Source organism: Hyla sarda, chromosome 5 (genome assembly GCF_029499605.1).
Source record: "Hyla sarda isolate aHylSar1 chromosome 5, aHylSar1.hap1, whole genome shotgun sequence".
Taxonomy (NCBI): domain Eukaryota; kingdom Metazoa; phylum Chordata; class Amphibia; order Anura; family Hylidae; genus Hyla; species Hyla sarda.
This window is the reverse complement of record NC_079193.1, coordinates 183174064-183193843: the sequence shown is the minus strand read 5'-3', so window position 1 is coordinate 183193843 and position 19780 is coordinate 183174064. Positions and strand designations below refer to the sequence as shown.

At 43.5% G+C, this 19780-nt stretch overlaps 1 protein-coding gene across 13 annotated transcripts in view; it reads left to right on the top strand.

Moving 5' to 3' along the window:
• Positions 1-19780, top strand: part of AHRR (aryl hydrocarbon receptor repressor) — a 383059-nt gene that overhangs the window by 145769 nt on the left and 217510 nt on the right. Inside the window, exon 1 of one of the 13 annotated variants that reach the window (XM_056520840.1) lies at positions 15775-16046. The exons of 10 other annotated variants lie outside the window; for them this stretch is intronic. The gene's annotated coding sequence lies outside the window, so the exon portion shown is untranslated. Of the gene's footprint in view, positions 1-15774; positions 16047-16230; positions 16342-18352; positions 18377-19780 lie in introns of those variants that run through there. 2 more of the 13 variants (XM_056520841.1, XM_056520842.1) reach the window with 2 other exon arrangements.

The window sequence follows — 19780 nt, the reverse complement described above, 5'->3', positions numbered from 1 at the left end:
TCTTGGGGCTAAATAGCATGAGATTACCATAACACAGTGGCTAGCTTTTTGTGAACTGGTACTTCCTGTTTGACTTTTCTTTTTTTGACTACAAATCCCACAATTCCATTTTCCTCCCTCCCACACATCAGCCACCCCACCCATTGAAACATAAATGAGCTGCATCCATTCAAAGACCTGTGGTTTTCAATCAGGGTGCCTACAGCTGTTGCAATAGTGGCAGATTGATCCCTCCACCCATTGAAGCAGACAGACTCCCTGTCATCAGCTAGTGAGTCAGGTCTCACCCGCATTGCAACCTGGGAGACAGCAGTCATTTTGTATGCTGTTAAAAATAAATATTGGGGTGAAAATCACTGAAGAATTGTGAGAAAATTAGTGATACTGGTTACAGAGAAAGATAAGGTAAAGAATAATATTCTCTGATAATAATGGGGGTGAATATAGCAATACTGTCAGATTCATCTTTAGCAGTGACACAAGAAGTCATTTAAGTATATTTATGTTGGCGATGCTCCTTGGTAAATTTGTCCTGTCAGCTTGTGGCCAAAAATTGTCCTCTTGAGCGCCAAACTTTGTCCAGGATTCATTCATTACAAACCTGTCTATTTTTACAGTTTAGTAGTTGCAGTATGATTTATATGAAATCTGGTGTATTCAGCAGCAGGTCCCCCCACCTACCCCTCCCTGACCTCTTTTTCCCAATGAGGCTACATTTACACAATATTTTAGTCTGTTTTTTTGAGAAAACTTCTCTTACAGCCCAAAATTCTCTTGGCATTACTCCACAACAAAAAACATATCGGTTCTCCGAAAGCAATACATATTTACACATCAGTGACAATAAAAAGCCGGTATATTGACAGATTCCCTGTAAGTACAGAATGACTAAGCTAAGTGCATAAATGAGAGCCCAGGGTCCTTTCCCAACTATTCCAAGATGTTTGCATTATTATATTTTCCATACTCAAGTTTAACTACCCAAAGCATCACATCCCCAAATCATTCTCAAATGTGATACATATCAAAGTAGAACTTGTAATAGAAAAAGGAAAAAGAAATCAAAGCTAACAGACACAAGGCCTAAGGGTGATGTGGTGCTTCTTTCTGCAGTTATCTGGATAACAATGATTCATTGAAGATATAAAGGGACTCTGTTCGTTTTGGCTACATCCTTTGGAGTTGCACATACACATTGCTATATTTCCTCTTGCTTCTCCTGATGCGGCTGATGTCATTGCCATCAAAACTGATGACAAGCAGAATAAGACAGACTGTATATAATATACTAACCAGATACAAGGCAGAAGAAGACAACCACACTGTCCTCTCAAAATGCTCAATAAGTATCCACGTACAAACACCTCAATAAAACCCACACAAATCCACTTAATTCAGCTTACTTTAATAGTTTTATGAGCCTCTTGACTGTCCTCCAATCGCAGTTGGGGCAGAGATGGATCGGCATGTTTGTTTTTAAGATGGGACATCAGCTGCTGCCAGGGCAAAGAGGGATAGGAACGATGAATTTCCTCAAGAGGGATAAACGACTTAAAGGGGTACTCCGGTGGAAAACAATTTTTTTTTTAAATCCGCTTGTGCCAGAAAGTTAAAGGAAAACTGTCATATGTTTTTTTCCCGCACTATCCACGGGTACCTGTGGATAGTGCGGGAGACGCTAAACATTTTGAGTCCTACCTTGCCCAGATCCACTGCGCCGTTCACCCGTTATAGCTGGTTTTCGGTATATTCAAATTAGCTGCAAACTGGCACGGGCGGGGTTACTGCCTTCAACATGCACTGGGACGTAACCGCCACCCAGCCCGCAGCACCGCCCGGCTAATGAATATTCATACGTTGTCTTACACTCTCCATCTCATCTCGGCCGAGTCCTGAACGATACTGTGCATGCGCGGAATTTCCTACTATACCCGAAAGAGGTCTTCAATGTTTGAAGCAATGCTGAAGACAGCTTCCGGGAATAGTAGGAAATCCTGCGCATGCGCAGTATCGTCCAGGACTCGGCCGGGATAAGACGGAGAGTGTAAGACAATGTATGAATATTCATTAGCCGGGCAGTGCTGCGGGCTGGGCAGTGGTTACGTCACAGTGCCAGTTGAAGGCAGTAACCCTGCCCGTGCCAGTTAGCAGCTAATTTGAATGTGCCGAAAACCAGCTATAACGGGCGAACGGCGCAGCGGATCCGGGCAAGTAGAACTCAAAATGTTTAGCGTCTCCCGCACTATCCACAGGTACCCGTGGATAGTGCGGGAAAAAAACATATGACAGTTTTCCTTTAAACAGATTTGTCAATTACTTCTATTAAAAAAATCTTACTAGTGTGCATGTTTTTGCTATTGTATGAAAATGTTTGGAGAAAAAGTTTCAAGTGTATGTCATTGTGAGTAAACAAGGTATAGTTTGGTATAGAGTACATATTTGAAGATGATTCATTTTCCTAACAGATGACACTCTTAGGACAAGGAGACACGTTTATATTTCTGTCTGTGCTTCCCCAACATAAAAAAAAAAATCTTTAATTCGTTGATGCCAAGTGTCTAAAAGGTGTTCCCTGAAGCACTATGCCTCTGTCGCATCGCTCACCCTCCCATCTTTGTGCCTGTTTGACTGCCAGTTAGCTGAATGCCGAGCCCTGTTTCCAGATCTTATTTCTCCGCTGCACATACAAATTGCGTGTAGGTGTGAGATTTAAAAAACGGGCTTGGCTTCCAGCTGACTGTCAATTAAAGGGGTACTCCGGCGCTTAGACATCTTATCCCCTATCCAAAGGATAGGGGATAAGATGCCTGATCGTGGGGGTCCTGCCGCTGGGGACCCCGTGGTCTTGCATGCCGCACCCTGTTAGAATCAGTCCCCGGAGCGTGTTCGCTCCAGGTCTGATTACTGTCGATCACTGGGACGGAGCGTTGTGATGTCACGGCTCTGCCCCTGTGTGACGTCACGGCTCTGCCCCTCAATGCAAACCTATGGGAGGGGGCGGGACAGCTGTCACACCCCCTCCCATAGGCTTGCATTGAAGGGGCGGAGTGTGATGTCACACGGGGGCGGAGCCTTTGGATAGGGGATAAGATGTCTAAGTGCCGGAGTACCCCTTTAAGAAAGCAGGGATAGGGACAGAAGGGGGACAGAGGAAGCATTCCAACCCTGAGCATTCCAAGGGCTTAGAAATACCTCCTTGACATTTTGAACTAGATAATAAAAGCATTGTTCACCTTAAAGGGGTACTCCGCCCCTAGACATCTTAATCCTTATCCAAAGGTTAGGGGATAAGATGTCTGATCGGGTGGGTCCTGCCACTGAGACCCCCAAGATCTCTGTGCAGTATCCAGCGTTTGTTTAGAACGCTGGGTGCGGGCGGGGGATCGTGACATCACGGCCACGCCACTCGTGACATCACGTCACGCCCCCTCAATGCAAGTCTATGGGAGGGGGCGTGACGGAAGTCACGCTCCCTCCCATAGACTTGCATTGAGGGGACGTGGTGTGACATCACAAGGGGGTGTCGCCATGACGTTACAACCCCGCTGCCCTCTCCAAGCATTCAGAACAAAATGTTCCGAATGCTAGGGCAGTGGAATACCCCTTTAAGGTCATACAGATAGATATATGAAAGGTACCATGTGTCTTAATGCCCTAACAGCAGCAGTTTGGAACATGAAGTGCCGATGACAGATCCTATTCTATGAAATGACATGATAGCTTGCAGTTAATGATAAGATTGCCCAGGACAGCTGGACCCTCATTCATGAGTACATATTACAGTCTGAAAAGCGCAATTCTTTCTTAGAAATCAATTGTTTCCTGTTTCTCATGAAACAAAGAGCAGAGTTCCTTGTGTATTTATAAAATGCTGAACGGACTTGCTGTCATATCTCAGATTTTATCCATAATACTCCTGAACTCGCTGTGCATCATCCTCTGTCTGCAACTCATCATAGATTTCGTTTTTTGCCTTAGTTCTTAACAGTTTACATATCGAAATGATTGACATCACAAATGATTATTCTTTGGGTTTGGTATTCCACTGTAGAACCTCAGTTTTCTCATTAAAACACATATATTTGATACTCTCCTGGATTGTTCTTCTAAAATAGGGGAAGACCTTGATATGCAAAAGATTTTCCTGCTAACAGGGTGTCTGGCAATAGTTAGACACCAATTTTTTTTTTTATTCATTAAAAGGTTTGCATGTCGTTTAGGGGGGGGGGGGGGGACTCTGGCTGGCACTATTTACAGATATCTTAGTCTTTATAGAGGGCATACCATGGCACTGTTTATGAGGGCACATGCAGAGATGCTGTGGCCCACTAGCGGGGGAGTAGGAGCTATAGAGGTATCAGAGGAAGCAGTCGCACCGGGGCCCTGGTGCCTAAGGGGGCCCCAAATCACATCTGCCCCATTAGAGACCAGTAATATAATTGGCATATGGGGCCCTGTTGCAGATTTTGTATCGGGGCCCAGAAGCTACAAGCTACGCCTCTTCCTACTAGAATACCATAGGATCCTCTAGCAGGCGCCACCCAGACACAATAATGAATCATTATACAAACAGCCATCAACTTTAGAGCCAGTCCTTTTTTTCTTTTAATCAACTGGTGCCAGAAAGTTAAACAGATTTGTAAGTCACTTCTATTAAAAAATGTTAATCCTTTCGGTACTTTTTAGGGGCTGTATACTAAAGAGAAATCCAAAAAAGAAATGCATTTCCTCTGATGTCATGAACACAGTGCTCTCTGCTGACCTCTGCTGTCCATTTTAGGAACTGTCCAGAGCAGGAGAAAATGCATATGCTGCTCTGGACAGTTCCTAAAATGGACAGCAGAGGTCATCAGAGAGCACTGTGGTAATGACATCAGAGGAAATGCATTTCTTTTTTGGATTTCTCTTTAGTATACAGCCCCTAAAAAGTACTGGAAGGATTAAGATTTTTTAATAGAAGTGATTTACAAATCTGTTTAACTTTCTGGCACCAGTTGATTAAAAAAAAAGTTTTCCATGGGAGTACCCCTTTAAGTTAATTCACATGATATAGCTTGATTTATTTTTTTATGATACATCTATGAAATTATATCACACATGAAAACTCAGTTATAGACAAAGGATGCGTCCACAAAATAATTTGCTGTAGTTGCCCCAAGAATAGCTCAACTTTGCACATGCTAGTAATTTAGGGGTGCACGCATGGGAGGAAATTCACTAAGGCATTTCACATGCCAGTCTTTAGTAAAATCCTGCTGGCATTAGATTTGCCATATACCATATTTATCGGCGTATAACACGCACTTTTTAGGCTAAAATTTTTAGCCTAAAGTCTGTGTGCGTGTTATACGCCGATACCGCCCCAGGAAAGGCAGGGGGAGAGAGGCCGTCGCTGCCCGCTTCTCTCCCCCTGCCTTCCCTGGGGTCTAGAGCGCTGCTGTCGGCCCTTCTCACCCCCTGGCTATCGGCGCCGCTGCCCGTTCTGTCTCCCTGACTATCGGTGCCGGCGCCCCATTGCCGGCGCCGATAGCCAGGGGGAGAGAAGCGGCGCCGACAGCCAGGGGGAGAGAAGGGGCAGCGGCACCCATTGCCAGCGCCGCTGCCCCGTTGCCTCCCCCCATCCCCGGTGGCATAATTACCTGAGTCGGGTCCGCGCTGCTGCAGGCCTCCGGCGTGCGTCCCCGGCGTCGTTGCTATGCGCTGAACGGCGCGGCGCATGATGTCAGGGGGACAGAACGGGTAGCGGCGCCGATAGCCAGGGGGTGAGAAGGGCCGACAGCAGCGCTCTAGACCCCAGGAAAGGCAGGGGGAGAGAAGCGGGCAGTGACGGCCTCTCTCCCCATGCCTTTCCTGGGGGTATATCGGGGTATACACGCGCACACACGCACCCTCATTTTACCATGGATATTTGGGTAAAAAACTTTTTTTACCCAAATATCCTTGGTAAAATGAGGGTGCGTGTTATAGGCCGGTGCGTGGTATACCCCGATAAATACGGAGATGCACTTCTTTGTGGTTGTCCTGAGCATCTCTGATTGATTCCAACAAGTGCTATTAGCTATGTCTGCCTACTCCCTGTAAGGCGTACCTCCTTATCCAGCCCGTGCCCCTCCCCCCCCCAAAAAAAATGTCCAATTTTGTATGTCAACGCACAGGCATACTTAGTTGATGAATTCCCCCTTAGTATTTGTAAGTGGAGGTTATGGAGGTTATCCTTTTCACTCAAATTTTTTTCTTCTCAAAAGGCAGAAATAATACGCTTGGCCTTTTTTACCCTAATAACATGAATGCTAATAACATGAAACTACTTATTTGTTTTCCCTATTAGGGACACTCTATGTGTCAGAAAACTAAATACTATTCCCAGGGGCAGACACAGACAGCAGAGGGCCCCTGTGCAAAGAATGTGCCTGCCCTGGAGCACCCCCCCCCACCAAATATCAGTTGTTTATTATTTATTAAGGCCCCCCATATGCTGCAGCTCATTCAGGCCCCCCATATCGATGCTAGACAGTCCCATCAGACCTCAGATCAGACTAAAAATAAATAAATAATACTTCTACCTCTCTTGCTCCGCTGCTCTCCATGTCTGCCGGGGTGTCCCTGCTGGTCTCGCTCTGCACAGTCACGTAAACAGCCCACGCTGCACAATCACGTGAAAATGCATGTTTAGATGGGGCTTCCTATAACTAAAAATGCTGATTCCTGGAAGTGGGAAAAGTGGTCAGCCTATCACCAGGGTTGAGTGATACCTGACATCTGTGTCAGCCTCATTTCAAAAGGAATTTTCTTTATAAGAATACAAACATCTTTAAGTTATATACGAATGATATATGTATCAAACACTCATGTTTTGTACATAATTAAAGCCATCCACATGTAACACTAATATTCCAGTGTTATATCTGAAACCATACAGATTGGGCTTCATTTATCGAAACTGTTAACATTTTAAACTGTCGTTATTGCCCGCTGCAGCCAATCAGAATTCAGTGTTCAGTTCCTAATCTGCTCTGATAAAAGGAAGCTGTGCTGTGATTGGCTGCTTTGGACATAAAAGGCAGTTTTACGTTTTCATAAATCTGACTCATATCTGCTGCTTGAATACATCTATATGTGTATTTTGAATGAGAGTGATATTAGACAGACATTTTCTCTCTTGGATCGTGTCCATTAATTACAGCCTCCAAGGCAGTTACTGCTATATCAATAGATATACCCATGTGCCCATGTTTATGATTACCTCCATGTGTCTTTAAAGGGGTACTCCCACCCTAAGACATCTTATCCTGTATCCAAAGGATAGGGGATAAAATGCCTGATCGCGTGGGACCCCCGCAATCTTTCATGCAGAACTCCGCTATCATCAGCCTCCGGAGCGAACATCGCGCCAGAGTATCGTGACGTCATGGCTCCACCCCCGTGTGATATCACGCTCTGCCCCCTCAAAGATTGCGGGGGTCACCTGCGGTGGGACCTCCGCGATCAGGCATCTGAAAAATGCAGTCTATTGCAGATATCTTGTTATAAAGCAGGAAGAGCTGAGTAGGATAATGCATAGTTTTGGGGGAAAAGATTCAGTATAACTCGTATTCTATTGCTTTAAATGCCAGCTTAAATCCCAGGGGAAAGTCCTGCTCAGAGATTGGCAGCCTTCCTTATTTGAGTTTCCATACAAATAAGCTAAGTACATACAAATAAGCTAAGTAGGACCACCCACTGGACTCCTAAATTTACAACGACAAATAAATGACAAATTATATTTTTTGGTTGTCCCACAAAACTTTATATGAATCTACTCAGCTCATTCTGTTCTGTAGCATGCTGCCTGCAAAACAGCTTGCATTTTTTATGTGACAGGTTCTCTGGAACTATCATGGAAAGTCCAAATGAGAGTAGTAGTTTGGAAATTATGGATTATAAACATGGCCCATACCAGTAGAAATTCCAAATGGTTCAACAAATTGGGAGGTTTCTATCTAGGCTGAAATGCAAACCTCATGAGGTCAGAAAGTTTGCTGTGGAGTGCTTGCCTGTTTGTAAGTGGCCAAAAGCAATGACTAGATAAGTGGGTTACGGTGAATATGAATAGGGAATAGGGAATGAGTATTTTAATTTGAAATATGCCTTTAATTTTTCATGTGTCATAGGGACTTTTAGAGCTACAAAGCTATTAGTGTATTTATGTCATGATAAAAATGTACATGGTTGTCCCTTCATTCCTGGGGAACTTTCCTCACCACAGAGTAAGTTGTATAGCGACACTGTTTTGGGCTTATTCTGAACATGAGGGGTTAAAAAACATAAGGGAATAATTGGGTTACAGGACTGTAGGAAGGGCAGACAAAAATATTTATAAATACCACAATAAAAGCCATTGCAAAAGCTGGGTTGCGTGACTCTTTGTTTAAAAGTCTAATTTAGGAAAAAAAGCCCTTGGGGCATCATTTGTAATGCAGAAGAAAGGAAGATAAATTCCATTGTGGTCACATGTTTATTATCATAAATAGCAATATTAAGTAATAGCAATGAAAAACATTCCAACGCTGAAAACACAGGCCCATCTAACTGCTCTAATTCAAAGCACAAATAAGAAATCCCAGCGTTCGGCCTCAACGTGATTTGTAAACTGGATGGATGGTTGTAAACATTGGCAGACTTGCTTATTTGTCAAGTAATCTTGTGGAGCTTCCAAATCATTGAGTTACAATGCTAAAACTATATAGCCTTGCGCACAACAGCAGTTTTAATGGGAGCTTCATGCTGCCTGAACCATGTGTCATCAGGGCAGTTTCTGTGGGCTTTTCACTACCCCACCAGCACTAATAGATATATATCTACCTGTTTGGTTATAGAGACAAATCATCCAAGACTGAAGAGATGGGGAGAAGCCATCAGGGAACCGCTCTGATAACTTGTGGTTTACGCAGAGTAAAAGTGATGACAGGTTCCCTTTAAGTACACTGTTGTTTAGAAGAGTGTATTTTCTGTTTTATTTTCTTTCTATAGGATCTACTCCTATCATGTAATATAAAGTCCACTAACATCTCTCCTGCTGCTTCTCCCATGGCTGCAGTTCCTGGTCTGCCCCCCAGGGACAACGTGATACTACTGACTGCAACTTAATGGGGTATTCTGGAATTTATTAACTTTTTACTGGTCTGGCTTCCAGGGACAACATGATACTACTGACTGCAACTTAAAAGGGTATTACGGGATTTATTAACTTTTTACTATATACCTATTATGCAAAGTTATGTGGGTTATGCACTTCCTTGATGTACGGGTCTGCCACGGATCATCCACTTTTTCAACTTTCTTTGGTCCCCCAGGTTTTAACATTTGAGGCGGTATTGATAACTGTTGTCTTGAGCTTTTCCCGGGATCCTGTTTGGCTCGAGACAACAGCTGATCACAGAGGGCTTGGCTACTTCTTGTCTTAACATGTAAAAAAAGAAAATGGCAGCAGCACACTTGGTCAACAAAATGGAGGCTCTCAGCGCACTGGCCTCATATTGGATGGGACCCTAAAATTCACTCACCTCAGGCTGGGTGACATGCTGGACCCACTAACAACCCAAAACCATATCCTGTGAAGTAGGGGAGGGGATGCACGGCTACAGAGGGAGCCACTCCCCCAAAATTGCACAGCAAAAAAAAAAAAATAATGTAGCCAGCACCTAAACCCAATGCACTGCTGTGGCAAGTACAAAACATGTAAAGAAAAGAAAATGGCAGCAGCACACTTGGTTAACAAAATGGAGGCTTCCCTAACAAGCCAGACCCCTGATGAAGTGTATGCTGCATCTGGATGTTCCGACACGCCGGTGTCATGTGAGTCTGCAACCTTGGCAAAACATGAACCTTTCTAATATACTTCATACACAAATTTTATTTCCTTTTTATAAAAAACATGGCTTATAAAATCATGGCTTTGTCCAAGCTGAAGCACAGACATGGACAAAGTCCATTAAAGGGGTACTCCGGCGCTTAGCCATCTTATCCCCTCTCCAAAGGAGGCGGGGCCGTGACGCCACAATGCCCCGTCCCCGTGATCGACAGTAATCAGACTATCACACAGGGGAGAGCACAGAGGAGTCCTATCAGACAGGAGAGAGCACAGAGGAGTGCTATCAGACAGGAGAGAGCACAGAGGAGTCCTATCAGACAGGAGAGAGCACAGAGGAGTCCTATCAGACAGGAGAGAGCACAGAGGAGTGCTAGCACGCCCTCATTTAAACGGGTAATCCGGCGCTAAGACATCTTATCCCCTATCCAAAGGATAGGGGATAGGATGCCTGATCGCGGGGGTCCCGCCACTGGGGACCCCCGTGATCTTGCACACAGCACCTCGTTAGAATCAGTCCCCGGAGCTACAGTGCCATGGGTTTAAAACTTCTTGATAATGTCGCGCACTGTGGACAAAGGCAAATCTAGATCTCTGGAGATGGACTTATAACCTTGAGATTGTTGATATTTTTCCAAAATTTTGGTTCTCAAGTCCTCAGACAGTTCTCTTCTCCTCTTTCGATTGTCCATGCTTAGTGTGGCACACACAGAAACACAATGCAAAGACTAAGTGAACTTCTCTTCTTTATATCTGCTTTCAGGTGTGATTTTTATATTGCTCACAAATGTTACTTGCCCCAGGTGAGTTTAAAGGAGCATCACATGCTTGAAACAATCTTATTTATCCACAATTTTGAAAGGGTGACAATAATTTTGTCCAGACCATTTTTGGAGTTTGGTGTAACATTATGTCCAATTAGCTTTTTTTCCTCCCTTTTTTTGGTTTAGTTCCAATACACAGAAAGGGAATAAACATGTGTATATCAAAACATGTGTTACTGCATTCATTTTCTGTGAGAAATACTTCATTTTCTAGAAACATTTCTGGGGTGCCAACATTTATGGCCATGACTGTATATATATATATTTGAAGAGGAAATAAAATTTCACACTGGAATTGGCGCTGCATCATGATAAAACCTCTGGAGTTGTTGATAATTTGAAAAAGTGGGCCAAAAGAGGTGCCGGTACTCTATTAGGAGTCACACTGGAGGACCTTGATGTCTGAGAGGAGGTGACTATCTGTCTTTTCAGATGAGGTTCTACTGAGATGTGAGGAAGTTGTTGGAGTCATCCTGTACTTAACATTTTCAGCCAGGCTACGGAAAAATCGCCCAGGGTTGATTTTTATAACCCTCTCATTTTCATGCAGTCATACATTTCTGAAGATTTTCTTCTTTTCAGTTTCAATGGCAGTTTGTGTGTAGGGACCAGGTGTCATTGACTCAAACACCCAAAATTGTCGGTCCAGCTGCCTGTCGGCTTGATCCAAAGTCATGTCCCATCTCTGGAGCATTCTTGAGAGGTCACTGAGTTCTGTGAGAGTGTCAAACATGATGCCAAGATTGACCACAAAAGAAACAGTAGTGAGAACATCATTGAGTCCTTTGTATTTTGCTCTCTCTCTTGAGTCCCTGCTGGTATCAGCAGCAGCACTTGGTAGTTCTTTAGAGCTTGGTAGTTCTCCCATACTGCTTTCACCATTCTCTCACTTGAAGCAACCCAATGCACTGATGAAACACGGCCTATCATAAGAAGACGCTGTCCAACACTTTGGTTTTTTGGGGATGCATGGTAGAGGGAGTAAAGCTGATCTAAAAATATTTTAAAGTGGTTTATTCCTCCTACCTCCTTCAAAACATCACAAACTGCCAGTTCCAGTCTGTGATTCGAACAATGCCAGACAAACAGGTAAGGGAATTTAGAACAAAGCTGCATAGCAACTCCTGCTTTCCTCCCAAGCATCACAGAGGCTCTATCACAAGCAAATGTGAACAAATGTTCCTGTAGGTAGTGAGGGTCTAAGCCATTTGTGGTAGCCCTTGGGGGGTGTATGGTAGTTGGGGTGTTGTTTCGGTAGATGAGGGGTTAAGGTTAACCCTATAGTTTACGACGCCATGTTGAGGGCTAGTATGCTGAGGTTATTCTCTGGCCTATCGCTGCCCTTCCCAGTAACGATAGGTGTATGCATAAAATGACTGAAGGTCCACAAGGTAGTTGAACTTGAACTTGGATAACTTTACTTAAATGCTTGCGGTACATCCAATGAACAGTAACAGTCTCAGGAATATAGTCTCTATCTAGTGCAATGACTGACAGTTGTTGCGGACCTTGACTTATCATAAAAGTCTCTGAATTAGGGAATATTGCGAAGATCCGTCCGGATTTAGGGGATAGATAAGGTCCGGTGATCTTGCAGAGTGTCTAGGGATTGACACACACAATTTTGCAGATATCCGCCGTCGCCGCAAGGCTCAGGCCTAAACTCACTGATGACAGCAGCGCAGATCCTTCTCCATCAACAGCCCATGAGGAAAGAGAGTGAGCAATGGCCGCCGCTCCCTTATATGGGCAGGGGCAGGGCCGTTTTTACTGGTCCAATCAACTGTCACTCACCGTTACAAGGAGTGATGGGAGATAAACGTCACAGGGACCTCCAAAGGTCCTCAAGCATAAAACCATAGAGTTCACCCGGTCACGTGACCCGCAGGTCCCGTTACACTATGCATAGGTAATTAACCATTTATATACAGTTGTACGAACCTATATATATACAAATCCTGAAGAATTATTAGATATCTAATACCTAGATGAGAGGTGACTAGGGGCTGGATAGTTAAGAAGAACCCCAACGTCCTAGGGACTCTGGCTATGGGGACTTATATACCAAGGTACCGGATAGAATGCGGTATAGGGACACCACACATTATTATGAAGACATTCTTACAGTGCTTCAGTGATGCCATTTGCTGTGGTCCCCTGCAGCTCAATCAGTTCAAAAAATAATGTGTCTGGCTGTTCACTGGAAATAGCTGACCGCGGGCACACGACAAGCACAGACTTTCCACTAATTGTAGTGGATTCATCAATGAGCACACACAGTTTTCTTTCATTCATCACTATGTCATTGACTACCTTCTTTTTCATTTCAGCTGCAATGTGTAGTATATTTGCACATGGGTTATTAGAGTGTAAAACTCTGCCCATCTTGACACCATTTAAGACTTGCAACTGGACATCTATTGGCATGTCTGTAAAAGGACGCCCATGATTGCCAATCTTATAAGCTGTTCTAAACACATTGCAAGTTGAGGCGTATTCAGCCTTTCTCATATCTTCAATGTGTTTTTGCATTGTTTTTTGTGTGGCCTTCTCTTTTATTTCAACCGCTTTCTTGTGATAAATTGAGTCTCTGTGCTCTTTAATTTTATTTTGTAGTGAGCTTTGTTGTGCAGCCTTGTCTCTTCCATAAGACGAGATTAAGCACCCACTCCACTCCTGCAACACTCTCTGCCCTTGCTGCATGTCTACGCGAGCAAAAACGTGACCTACACACACTACAACCCAATTTTAGATGTTTGCTTATCAGCCACTTGTAATTTGTGGAGAAATACTGTACTTGTGCTTGGGACCAACATTCTCGCCACTCATGCTCGGCAACGCGGCTGTTGTCATCGGTAGAAGTAATGTCACTCTCGTCCTCGACGCCACTTGTGAGAGCCTGATCGACCGCGGCACAAGTTCTGCTTTCATTAGCTTGTGTCTGATTCTGACTTGCAGCGATATTCTGGTTTGATGGGGTGTCAGCCAGCGAGTCCTCTGATTCAGACCTTGTTCTTTTACTACTTAGAAGCCAGGAGAGCATCTTAAATCATACCTGTCAGATCACCCAAAAACAAAAAAAAACTGTTCTATGTTGCTCAGTATCTCATCCTGATCATGTACATGTACTTTTTATGTGTCTACGACTGACATTTCTCTCAGAATTATCTTTATTTCTGGGTAAGGATAAGACCATTGATGTAAAGAGGTAGAGCTTATATTAAGGCTCACAAAATTTTAAGGCAACAGTAAGCATTTTTTTTTTAAAAAGACAGCAGTCAGCCTATTCTGACAAACTACTGTAAAAGGTTTCCTGCTGCCTTAAAATGTAATGAGGAGTAATATGAGCTCCCTCTCTTAACATCAATGTTCTTGTCCTAAGCAGACAGGAGGGGAGGGGGAAGCAGGGACTGGAGCTCTGTGTGACATGATGTCACTGCTACAAGGGAGAGAGCAGAACTGATATAGAGAGATTAATTATATTAATAATTTCCCTTTATTATACTTTTTGAGACTATACACAGTTTGTTTTATTTGCTGAACAACACCCTTAAAGGGGTTCTCCGGTGCTTACACATCTTATCCCCTATCCAAAGGATAGGGGATAAGATGCCTGATCGCAGGGGTCCCACTGCTGGGGACACCCGTGATCATGCACGCGGCAACCCATTTGTAATCAGTCCCCGGAGCGTGTTTGCTCCTGGTCTGATTACGGGCGACTACAAGGCCGGCGGCGTGTGATGTCATGCCTCCGCCCCCGTGTGATGTCAGGCTCTGCCCCTCAATGCAAGTCTATGGGAGGGGGCGTGATAGCTGTCAATAACATAATGCCAGCTTCATCAGGAGCCAGACTAATTTCTTTGTACATCTGAAAGAAATAAAAATGTAAAAGATAAAATATTTAATGTTTGTAAGAGTAAAAGGAATTATGAAAGGTTTTGAAAAGCAAACTCAACAACCTACAGCATAGAATGACAGGGAATACCATACACTTTATTATTCAGTAGCCTTAAAGGCGTTATGCACTTTATTAAAAAGGTATCCCCTATCTTTTGGATACTTCTGTTTAGCACTAGAACAGAAGTGATGGTCCACTCAGCCAATCACCAACCGAGATCACCAGTTTGCCTCCGATAAATGTCATAGTCTGAAACTAATTTGATCACGATTGAAATTTTCCATCAAATCTTCCATCCATGATCCCAGAAAGATCACTGGTCCTTTATCTGTCATTGATCATGTATGGCAGGATGTCCAACATGAGGGCCGCTGAAAATGGAGGTGCAGCCTATAAGAGATCTTCAGCAGTGCACCTCAGCATAGCCTGCATGATGGTGTAGCCCTGCCCATCCACGTAGAAGTCTCATGCAGGACAGGGGTCACAGGTCAAGGAAGCTATGTATGACGTGACCCTGCCTGCACAGCACTTCCAAGTGGCTGGGTCAATGCACAGTGACAGTGTGAGAAGCTGATGCCCTTTTCAAGCACCAACTAGCGACGAGTCTCCAGTTTTATTCACAATACTTTTTATTAATTACATTAAAGTCAGTGGAGGGTCTATGAATAGAACATGCCGCTAGTCCCTGTCCCAGGCATTGTCCTGCACATGACACTACACACAGGAGCCTGGACACACATGCAGCTCCAACCACAAAGCCCTGCACTGGCTGCACACACACAGCAGCCGCACATATGGAGCCTGCACTGATCCTGCCCCACAATCCAACAAGGTTTGACCAACCAAACATCTCCTTTTTATTATATACTGAGGGGCACAAAGTTATTTCGAAACAAATTATGATGACATAAACAGATTACGTTCTTTACCTGCAATGTGATGGCATTTTTCTTTTATGGTCTGTTCAGAAATATCTTAGTTATGTTGTCTTCACTGACAAGTTGACAACTTGTAATGTATCAATGCTTAGTGGTGCTAATTCTTTTGCAGCTACTTCAGAAGAGATCAAACTGTTTACAAGTTCTATATAGGATTGCCGTGCTTCATCCTGATAATAGATAGCAAAACAATTGACAATGTAAATACAAGAGGGAGAGAGAACATTTAGTTAAAGCACTGGTTCTAGGCTGATCCCTCACCTTCCTCATGATCATTGATGACTCACGAGGTGACATCTTGCATGGAGCACCCGACCGAGGGAGATTGACCGTCATCTTGAACTTCTTCCATTTTCTAATAATTGCGCCAATAATTGTTGCCTTTTCACCAAGCTGCTTCCCTATTGTCCAGTAGCATTTCCATCCTAGCCTTGTGCAGGTCTACAATTTTATCCCTTATGTCCTTACACAGCTCTCTGGTCTTGGCCATTGTGGAGGGGTTGGAATCTGTTTGAGTGCGTGGATAGGTGTCTTTACAGGTAAGGGGTAGAGAACAGGAGGGCTTCTTAAAGAAAATTCTTCATTGCTACTGTATATAACTTTTTTTTTCTATTAGTGTCAAATATATTGATAGTTTAAAAAAAAAAATCAATGACTCCTGAAGTTTTATCCTGATGCAGCGCCAATAACTGTGCACATTTTTCTTTCTTCTTCACATTTGCCACTAACGGTTCCCACTGAGGATACCAGTTAGAGACACTGACGGGTCGCAGCATCCTACCTGACGTACCCCTGGTTAGGGGGCGATATGCATGAAACCAAGTTTCTAAAAAGGTGAGAGTCCACCTGCACACTAGGATCTCTACCACAGTTACTTGGGGGCGCTGCCCTCCATGTTTTTTCTCCCCTCTTTCCAAAGGCCTCTGGAAAATGAAAGAAGCAATCTGATTGGTTGCTATGGGCAACACAGCAACATTCCCTCCGGACAGATTTTGATAAATCTCCTCCAATGTCATACACACACACACATACAAATGTACAAACACATATCCACAGATATACTGCCTCCCTTCTACCACAGCCTCCCACATGGACAATTTGGCCCCGCCGCACATTACAATGCAACAGGAAGTGAGTCAATGAGCAGCAGACACCTACTAAAAGTGGCAGAGGCATTACGGAAATGGTGGCCAGCCAGGTTCAGGGCTATGGATGCCAGACTTGGGGCTTTGGCCCAAATAGCCCCACCTCCACCCCTGTTTTTTTGTTTCTTGCTAGCTCTGCATGCAGTTCTGGCCCATCCCTGTCAGACTGTTTCTGTACGTTTCTGATCTCCTGTTATATGTCACCCTGCAAAATCTACAACCTGTCTGCTGCAGTCATCCTTGGTGATTATTAGTTATTGACTTTTGCTTCTGACATTCAATATAAACAAGTATTTGTTTTCTGATCTGTCTTTTCTGATGTACCATAAGGCTTTGGGGGCATCTGGGGTCTAGGGAGCCATAGTTAAGAACCCAAAAAGGTGTTTGCTGAAAGTGAAGCCGGGTCCTGCAGTCTAGTGACCCATCTCATTGTTACCGGTTGCACTCTTTATTAGGTCTAATATATAGGTTGTACTGTTAAACGGCTTAAGTGATAGAATTTCAGGACATTTGAAAAATTGGGAAATGTACAAAATCCTCTCCACAGTTGGTTGACATTGTTATTTGTGTCAGGATCCAGCTTGGATTGAAAATCACAACCTATTCTGAAATGTGATTGGTTTGTCTTTGAAACAAAAATCATGGAAGCCATTTGCTTAGATGTCGAACCTGTGTGGTTGAAATCAAGACCTGAGCTTTTAAAGTGTATACATACAGGCTAAACAATTTTTGTTATAATGGGCTTGAGTTTCCAAATACATTTCCAAATACATTTTAAGATGCTTACAAGAAAATTTTTGGGGCATTACAATACAAATATTACAACATGTTCCCTTAAAAAAAAGACACTTTAAACAATTAAAGGGGTATTCTGGGCACAAACATTTTATCCCCTATCCAAAGGATAGGGGATAAGATGTCTGATTGCGGGGGGCCTGCTGCTGAGACCCCCTGTGATCTCCGTGGGTGCTGAATCTCCAGTTTCGGAAACCTCCGGGTTTCCGGGACTGGGGATGTGACGTCATGCCACGCCCCCTCCATTCATGTCTATGAGAGGGGGCGTGATGGCCGTCACGCCCCCTCCCATAGACATGAATGGAGGGGGCATGGCGTGACTTCACATCCCCAGTCCCGGAAACCCGGAGGTTTCCGAAACTGGAGATTCAGCACCCACATTGAATGCGGGTGCCTCAGGGAGATCGTGGGGGGTCTCAGCAGCAGGCCCCCACGATCAGACATCTTATATCCTTTGGATAGGGGATAAAATGTTTTTGCCCGGAATACCCCTTTAAGTAAAAGTGGACAATTTACAGACTGAGATTTACTGCAAATTTTAATTTTATGTCGACCTTTAAAGGGGGACCGTTTATAAACGATGTGACAGCAACATGCCTTGTTCCTAGAATTGTTTCAGTAGTAAATAAAAAATTAATAATAAATAACTAAACACAGTGAAGCCTCTAAAAGATAGGATAGAGACGTGTAACTAATAGAAGACAGTGTACTGCTTTCTAAGCACCGCTGCATATTCAAGCAATTTGTTTATTTTCAACGCAGATTTGTGTCTACAGCGCACCTTTTGTTTAATGGATGCCAGGTATTTCTGTAGTGACAGACAACAGATGTGTTTTCATTGTGCCAAATTTCTGTAGAGTTGGAGCGTCACTCATGGAAGATCACAGTGACACATAATCATGTTTGATGACATCAGGTTTTCACAGCAGGTGAGCCCTTGGTGAATTATTATACCCTTTGGACACATTCTGGATACATTTACAAGGGCCAAATAGTGTAAACAATGTGTTATTAATGTTAGAGTACTTGCAGTGGTTAAGGGTGACGACTGCTTTACATAGTATGTCACTTTTCATTTGCAAATTGCACAAATACAAACTATTTTCCCCTGCCAAACTGCTTTAGTAGTGATGCAATTTCTTTGATCTCAGGCTCCCAATACTTACAGACTGAGTTAACAGTTTAGTAACTGGACTGCTTTTTATTGAATTAGAAAAACATCATACTACTTTTGTATCCTTACTTTTTGGTGTAATATGCTAGGAAAATCTCCTTATCTATTGAGGGCAATAGCCAAATGCAGGCTAAAAGAGTGTTTGTGCTTATGTTTGGCCAATACATGTGGGGATCCCACAACCCTGACCATATTGAATGATTGATAGTTATCTGCACTTCTCATACAACTTTGTCTAAAAAATGTACACTGTATTTTCCATTGTAGTCAGGAGAAAACACAGGGTTCAAGTCCTGCAGGAACGTGTGGGAACTGAGTTCCTGCACTTTTTCCACAGCAGGAACACCATTCTTATTAGCAAGAGTCCTGCAGGACCAGCCCTTGAGTGGAAATCTTGGGTGAGTTCCCACACTTTTTTTCCCAGGACTTGACCTCTGAGCAAACATATGTAACAGTATTAAGCATAAAATTGCATGCACCTGTCTATGCATAAGTGGGGCCATATTGTATGGTCCTGATCAGTCCAAACACCATACACTATAGAGGGGATTTAATATTTCAGGTGGTAAAAAAAGTTTCTAATTTTTATGTTAAACCTGCTTTGCATGGGGCAGCCAAAGATGCATAGAGGTGTGCCTCTTGATAAATTCAGTGCATTGTACACTGCCAGCGTATGAATTGCCCATCCTAGTAAATCCCTCCTTTTGTGAATTTACCTAAGGTTGGACTTAATGTTCACATAGAAGTTGGATTAATATTTAGTCGTAGTATTTGTAATCCAAATATTTTTTTAAAGTGAGTAAGCATGAAAAAGAAATATTAAGGCCACGTTCACACACCATAATAACAGCCGTATTTAATTTAAATATAAATCTGTAGTAACAGAGAGGCCAAGAGAGAACATAGGACATGCGCGTTAGCTGTTGCTAAGGGTAAGAGAGAGCCTGTGCTGTGTCCCTGCAATCTGTGAGTCTGTCTGCCTCAGGCAGAGGATCCACACTGTCCTGAAAGGTTAAATGGGGCTTCCCTCTCACCTCTGACCAACCATAAAGTTTTAGGTAGCTATTATTTGTGTAAATACCAGTGTTAGTGCTACTTTATGTACACAGTACCGTCTCCTGAATGTAATTTCCTACTCCTTTAGCTTAAAGTCAACAGC